Raw genomic sequence first — 14650 nt, 5'->3', positions numbered from 1 at the left:
TGTTAATTTTGTTGACTATTTTATTGTTTTTTTCATCAGTTTTTTCAGTTTGGGCTTATTTTGTTCATGTCACTTATGTTGTGCATTTATTGTTCATTTTATTGATCACTTTGACAATTTTTGCTCATTTTGTTGATTATTTTATTCTTTTTTAACTTCATTTTAGTTCATTTCTGCTTATTTTTCTTCACATTATTTATTGTTTTGCAAATTTTATTATTCATTTCTGTTCATTTTACTTATTATTTAAAATATATAAATCCAGTGTCTCCAACCACTGTCATTTATCAAACTCCATGGGTTTTACTGGTGAATCAATGTTTCTACATTTACTATGGAGCCTTTGAACATCCAAATGGGTCATGTCTGATATGATCTGATGCGCGGTTTGTTTGTCTTTCCTAAGACATTTATCACCATTTATTATAATATTATCCTCTTATTTATTTATTTTTTTTTTTCAGTGAAAATCAGAGATTTTCTTATATTTAATTTACTGATCATGAAGATGTTCATAAAAGCTCAGAGTAAATTTAAAGGTTATTATATCAAATCAGAAAAAATCAAGGAAAAAGTGACTTTGTCAGAAAAATATATCATGAACTGAACATAAAACAAGTATACAAAGGAACAAACTATATCGGTTTTACTGGTGGATCAATGTTTCTGCATTAATTTTAATGTTAATTTTGTTGCCTTTTCTATTTTTTTTGGTTTAGCAATTGGCTTATTTTGTTCATGTTACTTATTTTGTTGATTAATTGTTCATTTTATTGATCACTTCCAGTTTTTTTTTCATTTTGCTAAATTTTTTTTGTTTTAACTTCATTTTAGTTGATTTTTGCTTATTTTTCTTCACATTATTTATTGTTTTGCAAATTTTATTATTCATTTCTGTTCATTTTACTTATTATTTAAAATAAATAAATCCAGTGTCTCCATCTACTGTTATTGATCCAACTCCATGGGTTTTACTGGTGAATCAATGTTTCTACACTCACTACGGAACCTCTGAACATCCAGATGGGTCATATCTGATGACCATGAAAAGATGACAAACTGTATTTTACACCAATTATTTACATGCACTGATAGGATTAATCAGATGGACAGGTATTAAACTGTTTAGATCAGTAGATGCTTTTGGTCGCTGGTGGCTGTTTGGGTCTTTATGGGTTCATACAGTTTAAGCGTGTGCACAGATGAGTGTGTGCAGTGTGCAGTTTTGGAGGGATAAGGTGTGGGTTGAGAGGAAGGAGGAGGATCTGCAGCCCCTCTGGCCTGATGTAAGCTAATCCTGTCTGGCACACTGCAGCATCTGGAGCTGCTGATGGGGCCGATTGGTCGACTAGTGTGGAGGCGACGGTCAGACATGCAGCTGAGGCTCACTGTTGTGTTTCTGGGATTTTGGAAAGGTGGGTATTTGGGGGGGTTGGTAGGATCTGAATTGTGGTGCTGAGGCCTTGGACCAGACATTGGCTCTTGCCTCAGCTGACTGGGCTTTAAAACACACCGGCTGTCGACCGGGCTGGGGTTTTTAGGTTATGTTACGGTTGCTTGAAACAAGGTTTAAGCATCTTAACTCGCTTGTCGTGTATATGTGATATTCCGGGTGTTTTTAATCATGTGTTGCTTAATTCCTGTGTCTGGCTACTGGTTATGGAGAGGAAAGCAAGGCAAAGGGAAGAAAAAAAAAATAGGTTGCAATATTTGGAGAATTATAAGAGAAAATTGGAAAAGGTGCCGTTTGCAAAATGCCTTTGCCAAGAGGAGACAGGGAGGATTTGATGCTAGTTGTTTTTATTTTTGGGCTGTGTGCTGCTGGTACTGGATGGTGTAGCAACTTGCAAACTGGGTCAGGTGTTTGTTTGCAGGAGTGTGTGGTCCTTGTGTGACAGCTCTCCCGTCAGAGCCGACGTCCTGACAGCGATGAAACGATGAAAACTTCAGTCTCAGCTCTGCTCGGTCCCTCTGACATCAGCCTGTGACAATCTGATCTACTGTCACAGCCGACGAACGCAGCCAAAAGTGGACTTTGTGATTTCTTGGAAACTGATGATGATAGTACAAATGCAGTACACACACAAACACACACAAATACTTGGTTACAATCAGTGTTATGCAAGTTACTTCCAATCTGTAATACATTACAGATTACTTGTTACTGTTATTACCCTGACCCCCGAGGGGGAGGCAAGGGCTTTTGGTTGGTTTGTTTGTTTAACACTCTTAACAGCAAAACTATTGGTTGAATTCCTACCAAATTGGGTTTATAGATTGCCAGTGATCCAGAATAGATTTGATTACATTTTTGGAACAGTAGGTCAAAATTCATATAATGGGTGACATTTCAAATGTCTATAAAACATCAATTTGTTTCAGTTTACTTCAAACTTGGCAATAAAACAAATCATACATTCAGAATGCTCACCACAGAGACGTCAGGGGCTAAAGGGATACACCTAAATAACTTTACACCACTGTTAGAAAAATCTGTTTCCCTAATTACCCCCCTCCCCCCAAAGGGGAAGCAAGGGGTATTGTTTTTGGTTTGTTTTATTTTTTTGTTAACACTCTAGCAGCAAAACTCTTGGTTGAATTCATACCAAATTCGGTTTATAGATTATCAGTGACCCAGAATAGATGACATTACATTTTGGGAAATGCAGGACCAAGCTGCAAATTTGTATGAATTTTTAAAAACTTTTTTTTTTCCCCACTTACTTCTAATGGGCAAAATTTCAAATGTCTGTAACAGCAAAACTATTAACTGAACTCATACTAAATTGGGTTTATAGATTGCCAGTGACCCAGAATACATGTGGTTACATTTGAGAAAAATAGGTCAAATTTCTAATTTTTAATGATTTTTTTTTTTTTTTTTTTTACATCTTTTTTCTTCTTCCATTTACTTATAATGGGTGACATTTCAAATGTCTATAAAAACATCAATTTTGTTTCACTTTACTTCAAACTTGGCACATATATAGAGGCAGTTGATATGCTGACATCAGCACATGCATACAGGGTGGGGAAGCAAAATTTACAATATTTTGAGGCAGGGATTGAAAGACAGTGTATGACCAGTTAGTTCATTGAAAGTCATGAGAATTTAAATCTTCAAATCATATTTTACTGCATTTTTAACGGTCTTGTTGTCTACCTCAAGTTCAATTGCCATTTTTCTCATGGATTTGGTTGGATCCTTTAGGATTTTGGATTTGAGAGCTTTAATAAAAGCTCTGGTACGTTTTTTGTTGCTTCCTCCACTTCCAGACTTTCTCGTAATAGTTTTGCTCATAGTCATTCTCTTCTTTCCATTATAAACAGTCTTTATGGACACTCCAACTATTTTTGAAATCTCCTTTGGTGTGACGAGTGCATTCAGCAAATCACACACTCTTTGACGTTTGCTTTCCTGATTACTCATATGGGCAAAAGTTTGTGAAAAGGTAGGATAATAGTGTTAGGTATGATTATGACATCAATATATGTTTGGTTTCAAAAAATTGACGTAGTGCCTGCTGAGAAAAAAAAACTAAATGTCATTGTAAATTTTGCTTCCCCACCCTGTAGACATGATGACATCAGCTGGATCAATGCCAAAATAAGTTACAATAGGTGCGAGGGGCGGGGTTTGTTGTACCTGGCACCACTTGTTTAACAGTAATTCCTTACCTTATTATACTGTCTCAGAATTGCAATGTGTTACATGACATCTGTATTTCTTTTGAGTTACATACAGACTCATCTCATAAATGGCATTTGCACAGTAGAACCCCCCCCCCCCCCAGTACAAGAGCTAGGAGAGCCCTGATGTACATGTGGACAGATAACTCAACAAGTAACACTATGGTCAACAATTATTGAATCCCAGCAGGAACACTTGCATGATTTTCAACATTTTACATATTCAAACAGGGTGTGCCGCCAAGAACACCAGTAGATAAATCTGTCGATCAAGAATTCTAACTAGTCATAGAAACGTTAGTCTATTTTTGTCATTGCTGATCACAGGGATCATGCTAACTAGCCTCTGTAACACAGGGTTAGGGTTAGTAATAAGCATGCGTCCATGTGGACAATGGACTGTCTTCTGTCATCTCCACCCATTGGCTGAACACCAACAGGAAATAGAACTTTACTGATGCATTTTAGATTCCTTAGTGCACAGGTGCAAAAATGCGGCCAGGGGGCCAAATCTGGCCCGCCAAAGGGTCCAGTCTGGCTCTTGGGATGAATTTGTGAAATGCAAAAATTACACTGAAGATATGAACAATCCTTTTAGTTCAGGTTCCACATTCAGACTAATTCAGTCTCAAGTGGGCAGGAGCAGTAAAATACTATCATAATAACGTATAAATAATGACAACTCCAAATTTTTCTCTTTGTAAATGTAAATATTTTCATATATTTACACTAAAACAAAGTATAATTTCGCAAAAAAATGTGAATAACCTGAACAAATATGAACAACCTGAAATGTCTTAAGAGAAGTAAGTACAATTTTAACAATATTCTACCCGATATTAAATGTTTTTGTGTTTGTAGAGCCACTGATCTGTAAGTTATAGTACATGTGTAAATGATAAACTGAGGCAGAATATTGTTAAAATTACACTTTTTTTTTTTCAGTTTATTCATGTTATTCACATCTTTTGAAAGGATAGTTTGTAGATGTAAACCTTTTCAGAATGTAAATTTACTTTTTTCACTCTAAAACAGAAAAGTTTGGAGTTGACATTATTGATATATTATTATGTTATTTATTTTACTGGTTCGGCCCACTGCAGATCAAATTTAGCTGAATGTGGCCCCTGAACTGAAATGAGTTTGACACTTCTGCTTTAATGTCTCACAGTCTTGCTGCTTTTTTATTTTTTTCATTTGAGCGATGAAATTATGGGCAAAAAGTGTGTTGTAACGCAAGTGCTATTGAACATGTACTGAGTAAATTATCACTGAAAATTTACTAGTAATGCCTTACACTACTGCATTAGAGCAAAAAGTAATTTGTTCCTGTAATGCATTACTTTTGTAACACATTGCTCCCAACACTGGTTACAATAATACTTTGACACATTTGCTGCAGAACATCTTTTCTTTGTAAAGTGTTTTACATCACGTTGAAAATAAACTTATTTATAGTTGGGGACTGCTGAAAAAAAAAAAAAAACTTTAAAAAAACACCTAATGGGAGGAGTTTATGGTCTGAGTTAAAGATTTACTGCCCACATATATTTTTTGTTGAGACAACATTTTGAAAGGTGATCATGAATGAATGCGTGGCTGGGGAATAGCTGCAGACTGTGACAGCGAAACTGTCCCAATGGGTTATTTAGTAGCTTATTTTTGGAAAGTGGAGCAAAGTGATGCCATCCTAGACTTCTATGGAAAGAGATGAAGAATCCATTTTGCTTAGCTGGGCTTTCACAGTTCTCTTTGACTCAGCAGCCAATGTACCCAAAGGATAGCTTCTGTCTCCCAGAGTTTTTCTATGTTATAATATAGAGCTCTTTTTAAAAAGGAAAAGTTAACAAAAACAGCTAAGGTGCTTTGACATAGTTTTTTTTTTTTTTTTTTTTAATAAAACCAGCATGTTCTAGCCCTTGTCCCCTTCGGTTTTTGGCAGGGTATTTTTCAGATTTTCACAGCGAAGGGACAAGACTTTTACTTTTTCTCAAGTGGAAAATCTCCCTTTCTCAGTCACCCTTCACCACATTCCTTTCTTTATCACCTCCTCTGCAGACATGTAAAAGTCGCAGCTACATATACAGTATTAGCAGAGCACGCTGTCACTGAGTCATCAAAAACCATCAAGGAATTGACTAAAAACACATGAGACACAATAAGAAAAAGTGAACAAAAGAGACAATGCCTGAAACATGAACAATACCAGTGGTGTAATTTGCATGTAATTATACAGCATACTGGCTTTTGTCATTTTTTTCTTGACAAAGTGGAAGAAGGAGTATTTTTAACTCCAGCAGACATCACTAGCTGGTGCTGATGGTGGTTAGATGTGACTGAGGTGATCCGGCTGAGCGTTGTGTTCACACACCTCAGTCCTGCTTGTGCTTTTGACACATTTTTACTTGAAGAATATGGTAGTCAGCCTACGAAAACACACACACACACACACACACGCACAGAGCGCTTGCACCGTTGGTTTTCCTGTGGCCTCTGTTGTGTTTTTCATGTGAAGGTCATGCAGAACAAAAGACATTTCCTTTGCTTTGATAAACGGATCGGATGTCTGTCAGCAGCCGTGTATGTGCATGATGCGCCTAAAGCACAACTCACCATCAGACTCAACACAGTTCAGTCCAAAAGTGAAACTAATATAATTTATCCGATAGACATGTTCAGTTTTTTAGTTCTTATGTGAAGCCTTCGCTTGAGTTTTGCACTAGACGTACTTTTCTAAAGTGGAAAAGTTCAATGTCACTCTCCTGTCATGGCAACAACAGGAAAATCTGTGACACTGACAAGAAAAACTGACACCAAGAAAAACAGGCTTAATGTTAGCAGGTGAAGTGGCCCTGAGGGGTCTGAGTGTGTTTAGATCTTACTTTGGATTTTGCCTTTATATTTCTCCAAGATTTGTTTTTATTAACAGAAGCTCTTACACTGCAAAATCTAAATCTTACAGAGTGTATTTTTCTCATTTCTAGTCAAAATATCTCATCACACTTAAAATAAGAGAGATCACCTAAAGAGTAACTTTTCAGTGAGATATAAGAACTTATTTTTACCTCCGCCAGGAGGTTTTGTGATCGCTTTGCTTTGTGTGTTTGCATGTTTGTTTGATTGTTAGCAGGATAACTCAAAAAGTTCTGGACGGATTTTCAGGAAATGTTCAGGAAATGTTGATACTAGCACAAGGAAGAAATTATTAAATTTTGGTGGTGATTGGGGGGGGGGGGGGGGGGGGGGGGGCAACAGATCTGTCTTGGTGGAGGTCTGTGCTCTCCGAGTGCTTTTCTTGTTTTTATTGCATTGGGCTGTTGTATATGTCTCATTTGTGTGTGTGTGTGTGTGTGTGTGTGTGTGTGTGTGTGAACGGTGTAACTAATGTAAACAAGTAAAGCACTCGGAGAGTGCAGACCTCCACCAATACAGATCTCCCCCCCGATCTCCACCAAAATTTCATCATTTCTTCCTTTGCCAGTGTCAACATTTCATGAAAATTTCATGAAAATCTGTCCATAACTTTTTGAGTTATCCTGCTAACAAACAAACATGCATGCACACAAACACACAAAGCAAAGTGATCACAATACCTCCTGGCGAGGGTAATGTTTAAAATTGTAATGTAATGTAGAGGAGACCCCAGGAAGAATAGCAACTGATGATTCAGTTGCTAATGGGGATCTTAAATGAAATGAAACATACAAATAACACATGAAATCCAAAAAAAAAACATGAAATGCGAGTAGGAAAAAGTTAGATTTTTTATCGTTTTTCACCAAAAACATGTTGAATGTGGCATTTTAACTTAGAATGAATGTGTAAATTGAAGGTGTCACAAGATGCCACACATCTGATTGGTTGATGTAGTGCACTTTTCCACCAAACACAGTGATACGTTTTTTTTTTGTTTTTTTTTTGTTTGTTTTTTTTTTTTCTCTTCCTGCACCGAACACGCACAAATGTCTCAACAATTTGCAGAGAATTATGTTTTTTGTGTATCATGAGTCTGGTTTTACTTCCCAGTTGTACTTGAACATCTGCACTTTCCACACAAGTTGAAAGTCGGACTCAGCGAGGCTCCATCTTCCTGCTAAGTCATGTTTAATTTGTTATGTGATTTGTCCAGATGACTCCAAAGGGTTAAACCCAGACTGCTGCTGTGGTATTTCACAGTGGACAACACTTGGTAGACTTATGACATGGCCACAAAAACCACTGAGTCATGCCTTCATTGGCTAATGGCCCGTACAGTAAGAGCTGAATCTGGCTGTTCAGTGCGTTTCCCCCATCAGTCATCATTAGTCTCGTATCGGGGGGTCATTATTCCAAAAAAGGAACAGTTACAGTGAACTGGGCTGAGCCACATAATCTCCTCTAAGCTTTAAGTAAACACTAAGGCTTTGTGACCCATGAAAGTCACCCCTTTTTTGGAGGGGTGGGGGCGATTTCATGCAATTTCATGCTAAATGACTCTTGATAACCCTTAGATAAAAGTACATTTATTTAGTTTTTGTGGCCAAATGAGCGGGGAAAATGTGGGAAACAGTGAGTCAGTGAGTCATGGGGGAAAAAAAATGGAGTTCAGGGAGTAACTTAGATGGTTTTTGTGAATTTCTACATTAAACTGCATGTTGATTAATGCAGTAAAGTCGATTTGCCTGTGATGAATAAATAAAAAAAAGGGCTGGAGGGTTTAGAGATATCCCACACTTAACAAACACAACATGCACGGTGGCTGTAGAAAGAAATATCGCTTTTATATTTGGTGCCGTAGAAGTGCGATGACTTTCTTTCTTTCTTTCTTTCTTTTTTTTCTTCAGTTCAGCCAGATTTTCACAGCTTACAGTGCATCACAGCTCAGTGGCACAATTTAATACCACAGCTCAGTGACTAAAACACAAAGACCTGAGAGAGACGCAGACATAAATACAGAGAAACAGAGAGAAGAGGGAAGAAATATAAAGAGAGACGGAGGGAAAGAGTGCACGGAGACTGCAGATAAAAAAGGACAGGGGAAGGAAAAGCTTATGGCAGCTAGAGGAGGCGTGTGATTTCAGTTTTATTGCTGTTTTCTGCGAAGCTGAAATAAAAACCAGTCAGTCCTTTGCGGGGGGGGCGGATCAGCCCTCCGGAGCAAGGTTATTATCGTAAACGAAACTAACGAAATGACGAAAACTAGAATTGTAAAAACATTTTCGTTAACTGAAATAAATAAAAACTATAATTACAAGAAAAAAACGATGACTAACTGAAACTGTATTGTGTGTTTACAAAACTAACTAAAACGAATAAAAATTACGGATAAAATTCCCTTCGTTTTCGTCTTTGTCAATGCCGAATTGATATGAAATCAATTTATTTCCCTCAAGCAATTTTAGCTGCTGGCACCATATGATATTTAACGGTCCGTCACTTGTGGTTTCCAGTCGTCTTCTTGTCCCCACTCTACCTGGAAACATGGAGACTAAAGTTGGGAGAAAGCAGCAGTGTCCTGTCTGGGATTTATTTGAATACGACGGAGAAGAAGAGAAAAGTAACTAAAACTAAACTAAAACTAAGCATTTAGAAAATAACAAAAACTAATAAAAACTAGCAAACCTGCTCTAAAAATGAATTAAAACGAACTGAATTAGAGAAAAACAAGTCAAAACTAAATAAAACTAAACTATAATGAAAATTCCAAAACGATTATAACCTTGCTCCGGAGGGTCTGTTGAGCCACATTATGTAATAAATTCCCATTATGTAATAAAAGTTCAAAATATAATAAGAATGTCACGTCATCTTGTAATAAAGCCACATTATGTAATAAGCTGACTCATTTTGTAATAAACTACCTCAATGCATTATATAGTAAATTTTTTCGCATTATGTAGTAAGTTTTACAATTTGAGAAATTTATTACAAAATGCACTTGACACATTTTTATTTTAAAAAATAAAATGTAATAACATGGTTCATTATGTAATAACAATCCAAATGAATATAATTTCAGAGCAATTTAGAAGAAATAGTCACAGGAGCTACAGGTAATGTAATCAGAACTTTAACCACACAGTTTAAAGATTAATTTAGCACATTGTTATTGTATTGTCGTGTCAGTTGTGTGTGATACAGTATCTTATGATCTTGGAAAAATGTTCCTTGACACCCTCAGATTGAACAGCAAACATTTATTGTGTGTTTTATCGATTTATGTCACAGAGATAAGCTCCAGTCCATTTTCCTGAAAATAAAAATGTGTCAAGTGCATTTTGTAATAAATTCCTCAAATTGTAATAACTTACTACATAATGCGAAAAAAATTTACTACATAATGCGTTGAGGTAGTTTACAAAATGCGTCAGTTTATTACATAATGCGGCTTTATTACAAGATGACGTAACATTCTTATTACATTTTGAACTTTAATTACATAATGGGAATTTATTACATAATGTAGCTCAACAGGGTCTCTTAACTCCCTTTTTTAATTTTTTTTTTCTTTTGTCCTCCTCATCTCTTTAAGAACGGGTTAAAATCTCTTCCTTTACATTTATAACAAGGTTTCTGTAGAAGTTCATTTCATATTTTTTCTGTATTTCAATATGTTTCTAATATGGTCTTTATAAAAGTATTTTTCATTATTTGGATTAAGGTTTGCATTATTCCGCTCAGCATGGATACAAGCATTGTTTTCTTCACTTGTTATACATTTCTAAGTAAAAAAAAAAAAAAAGAAAGACAGTCAGACACATAATATTTCATTGGACTGCCTTTAGCTTTAATTACAGGACATATTCTCTGTGGCTTTGTTTATGCCATGCAATCTTATGCAACATCAAAATAAATGTCACAGTATTTATTTCCGTCCAGACCTGCATTAATTTATTTCTGTTTTTTTTTTAACCAAGATATTGTATTAATAATAAAGTCAGACCACTGTGTAAAGTCTTCTCCAGCTCATTCTAAATTTTGTCAGTGGTGTTCAGGTCTGGAATATGTCTGTGTCATCAGGCAAGAAAAAAATCCACTGGTGTTAAAACCTGTCGCTAATGTCATTTGTCGCTGTCAGCCAGAAACCTCTTACGTCCAAAATGGTTATTTTTCAGGAAACTGGAAAAATTATGTCTATTCTAAATAAATGAATGAAGTTAAGAAATGTAGCTACAAGCTGTTTTCATCACTTTTATTGGTCAAATATTTCTAAAACCATCAACATGAAGACTGACAGCCATCGACAACCAAAACCATCTACAGATCTGAACTGTTTAATACCTGTTGATCCACTGATCCCATCAATACATGTAAACAATTGGTGTAAAATGCAGTTTATCATCTTTTCATGGTCATCAGATATGACCCATTTGGATGTTCAGAGGCTCCGTAGTGAACATGGAAACACTGTCATCTTCTACAACAGTGATTCACCAGTAAAACCCATGGAGTTGGATCAGTGACAGTGGATGGGCACACTGGGTTTATATATTTTAAATAATAACTAAATGAACAGAAACGAATAAAAAATTGCAAAACAATAAATAATGTGAAGGAAAATAAGTAAAAATTAAATAAAATGAAGGAAACAAGAAATAATCAACAAAATAAGTAACATGAACAAAATAAGCCACAAACTCAACAAAATTGATGAAAAAACCCCCCAATAAAGTAGGAAACAAAATTAACAAAAACAACTCAAGTAAGTAAAATGAATAGAAATGAAAAAAAAAAATGAAAGAAAATTCCCAAATAATAAATAACATGGAGAAAATAAGCAAGAACATGGCCAAAGTTGTCAATAAATGAACAAAATCAATAACAAAATAACAAAAATAAGAAGCAAAAAGAACAAAATAAGCCATAAAACGGAACCAAATTGAATTGAAAATAATGAATGTATAGCGTTTGATCAGTGACAGTGGATGGACACACTTAGTTTATGCTCAGTTATTGATAGATTTTGCTGAAAAAGTCACTCGTTCTTCAGTTTTCTTTACTTTTGATATAACACTCAACTTTAATCTGAGGTTTTATGAACATCTATATGATCAATGAATTAAATATAGGAAAATACATGATGTTCACTGAAAAAAATGCAAACTACAAAGGATAATATTATAATAAATAGTGATAAATCACTTTAAAATTAATATAAAAAGTGCCACAAAAGTATCAGTGGCTCTTTATGGGTTAAAGTCATTGCATTGGTTTATTTTGATGATACATGTTTGGCTTATACTGATTTTCATTCTTTAATATTTTACATTTTGCTTAATCCATAAAGACCCAGTGCTATTTTGTGTCAGTTCCCAAATGAATTTTTCTCTATTTCTATCTTTCTTAACTGATTTACCACCAATTTTTTTTTTTTTTTTTTTTTTTTAACAATAGTATCCTCTGTATATTGCATTTTTGGGTGTAAATCATGTATTTTCCTATATTTAATTCACACATCATGTAGATGTTCATGCAAACTTTGTAAATTCAAAGTTAATCGTATCAAAACAAAGAAAAATTAAGAAAAAGTTACTTTTGCAGCAAAGATATTGCTAACTGAATGTAAAAATAAGTGCGTCCAACCACTGTCATTTATACAACTCTATGATCAGTGCTGTAGAGGATGATGGTAACTATGGAGCATCTGAATGTTCAAATGGAGTCATATCTGATGACCATGAAAGATGACAAACTGTATTTTACACCAATTTTACATGTATTGATAGAATTAGTGGATTGACAGTTATTAAACAGTTTAGATCAGTAGATGCTGTTGGTCACCAGTGGATGTTTGGGTCTTTATGGGTTACATATAGGAAAATACCTGATGTTCACTGAAAAAAATCCACACAACAGAGGATATATTATAATAAATGGTGATAAATTGCTTAAAAGTCAAATACAGAAAGTGCCACAAAAGTAGTAGTGGGTGTTTATGGGTTAACCCTGTAAAGCCTGAACTATTAAATCATTGACAGAAAATTTAAGTTCTTTAAAACTGGAGCCTTTATTGGTCCTTCTGAACAACCCCCCAAAAAAGCTTTTCAGATGTCAGTTTCCATGTATAAGTTTCAATTTTGTATCATATTTGATACATCAGGTCTCAATGCTCAAATATTACCTTCGCCAAGGAGGTTATGTTTTGTCAGCGTTGGTTTGTTGGTCTGTCTGTCTGTCTGTCTGTCTGTCTGTCTGTTTGTGCGCAAGATAACTCAAAAAGTTATGGACAGATTTGGATGAAAATTTCAGGAAATGTTGATACTGGCACAAGGAACAAATGATTAAATTTTGGTGGTGATCGGGGTGGGGGGCCACGGGGGCCCACTGATCTGCCTTGGCGGAGGTCTGTGCTCTCCGAGTGCTTCTACAGGGTGTCCCATAAGTCTCAATACATAGGAAAAATAAACGTTTATTGACATAAACCATTTTTATTTATTAATAACTCTATATGACTGCCATTTTGTCGGGAACACATTTCAATGTGTGTCCTTCACTGCTGAAGAACTATAAAGAAGAAATAGAAATACATGTTAGAACCATATAGTATGGAATGTATTATGTCTCCTATGTATGGAGACTTATGGGACACCCTGTAGTATTATTCTTGAACAAACAAAAACATAATGTAATACAAACATGTCTAACAAATTGTAATTCCTTTTCAAAATTGGCAAAGTTCTGCCTCCTTCCTCGTTAATGACAGTCTTGTAGTGTCACTGGAAAGGCCTCTGGTGAATGAATCCCTCCCTCCTGGTGGATTATCTGTGTATGTATGTATCTAATTGTATACATCAGGTTTTTCAGGACCAAAAATAATACACTGATCATGTAGAGGGCTTCAAAACTCATGTATCAAATATGACACGTTTGGTGTTATAGGGTTCAAGTCATTATTTTGGTTTATTTTGATGATACATGTTTGGCTTATATTGATATTCCTTCTTTAATATTTTACATTTTTCTTAACTGAAGGTTGTAAATATAAGGACAGACCTCCAATATGAGTAGGTTACATAATAATCAAGTATATGGTTGCATAAACTGGCCTGCACTGTGATATGTATCAGTATCTGGACATAAAATGACCTAATTCAGCAGGAGATTCATATGAGAGTAAGTCATGCATATCATGTGAGACCTAACAGGGTAAACTCTGGCTAATCCACGTTGCTACAGTGCGGTTTGGCTGACTGAGTGAAAGTTCCTGTGGTGGTATTCCTTTTCCACACTTAAATTATTTACCTGCGTCTTACGGGTTTCTTCGTCTGACATCGCTTTGCCACACATCCTGTAGCCCAGCGGATCTACATGTCTATCAAAACAAATTAGATTAGCTCTTCTCTCAAATGCAGATCAGGCTCAGGCTGGGAAATGATTGTTTCTACCCCCTTACCCACCCCCCCCCCCACCCCTGCCCCCCCAGTCCACATGTATCACAGTGATTTTATTCCTTGCTTGCTGCTGATAAGAATTTGAAGATGAAGCCAAACCGATGACTCAGACCGTCGCTCTTTGTCTTAATTTTCAGGCTGACAGACTGTTTCGAAAAGCAAAAACAAAAAAAAAAACAAAAAAAAAAAAAAGCAATTTGTGGTTTTCTAAGTATTATCAGTGTTGGCTTAGATGGGTTGTTTTATTATGATGATAACTGACTAAAGGAGACGAGGATCATCTTGGTCTGAAAGGCTCCTTATTGAACCATCAACACACTAAATTGCCTCCACAGAGCGTAGTTTGTCATTCTTCCCCTCATTCCCTCCTCCTCCTCCTCCTCCTCCATCTATCACAGCAGGTGATGGAGCTGCTTTATTAATACCTCACTCATTCTCTCGGTGACATGTTTGGATGACATACACTCATACACACTAACCCACACACACGCACACACACATAGCCTGCTAGCTAACCGGATACACAACTTGTGATACATGAACTACAGCCCATCAACAGACACAACACATGATGTAATAAGTAGTTTGCA

The sequence above is a fragment of the Sphaeramia orbicularis genome, chromosome 8, assembly GCF_902148855.1.
Source record: "Sphaeramia orbicularis chromosome 8, fSphaOr1.1, whole genome shotgun sequence".
NCBI classification, from domain to species: Eukaryota; Metazoa; Chordata; class Actinopteri; order Kurtiformes; family Apogonidae; genus Sphaeramia; species Sphaeramia orbicularis.
This window is presented reverse-complemented; position numbering follows the sequence as displayed.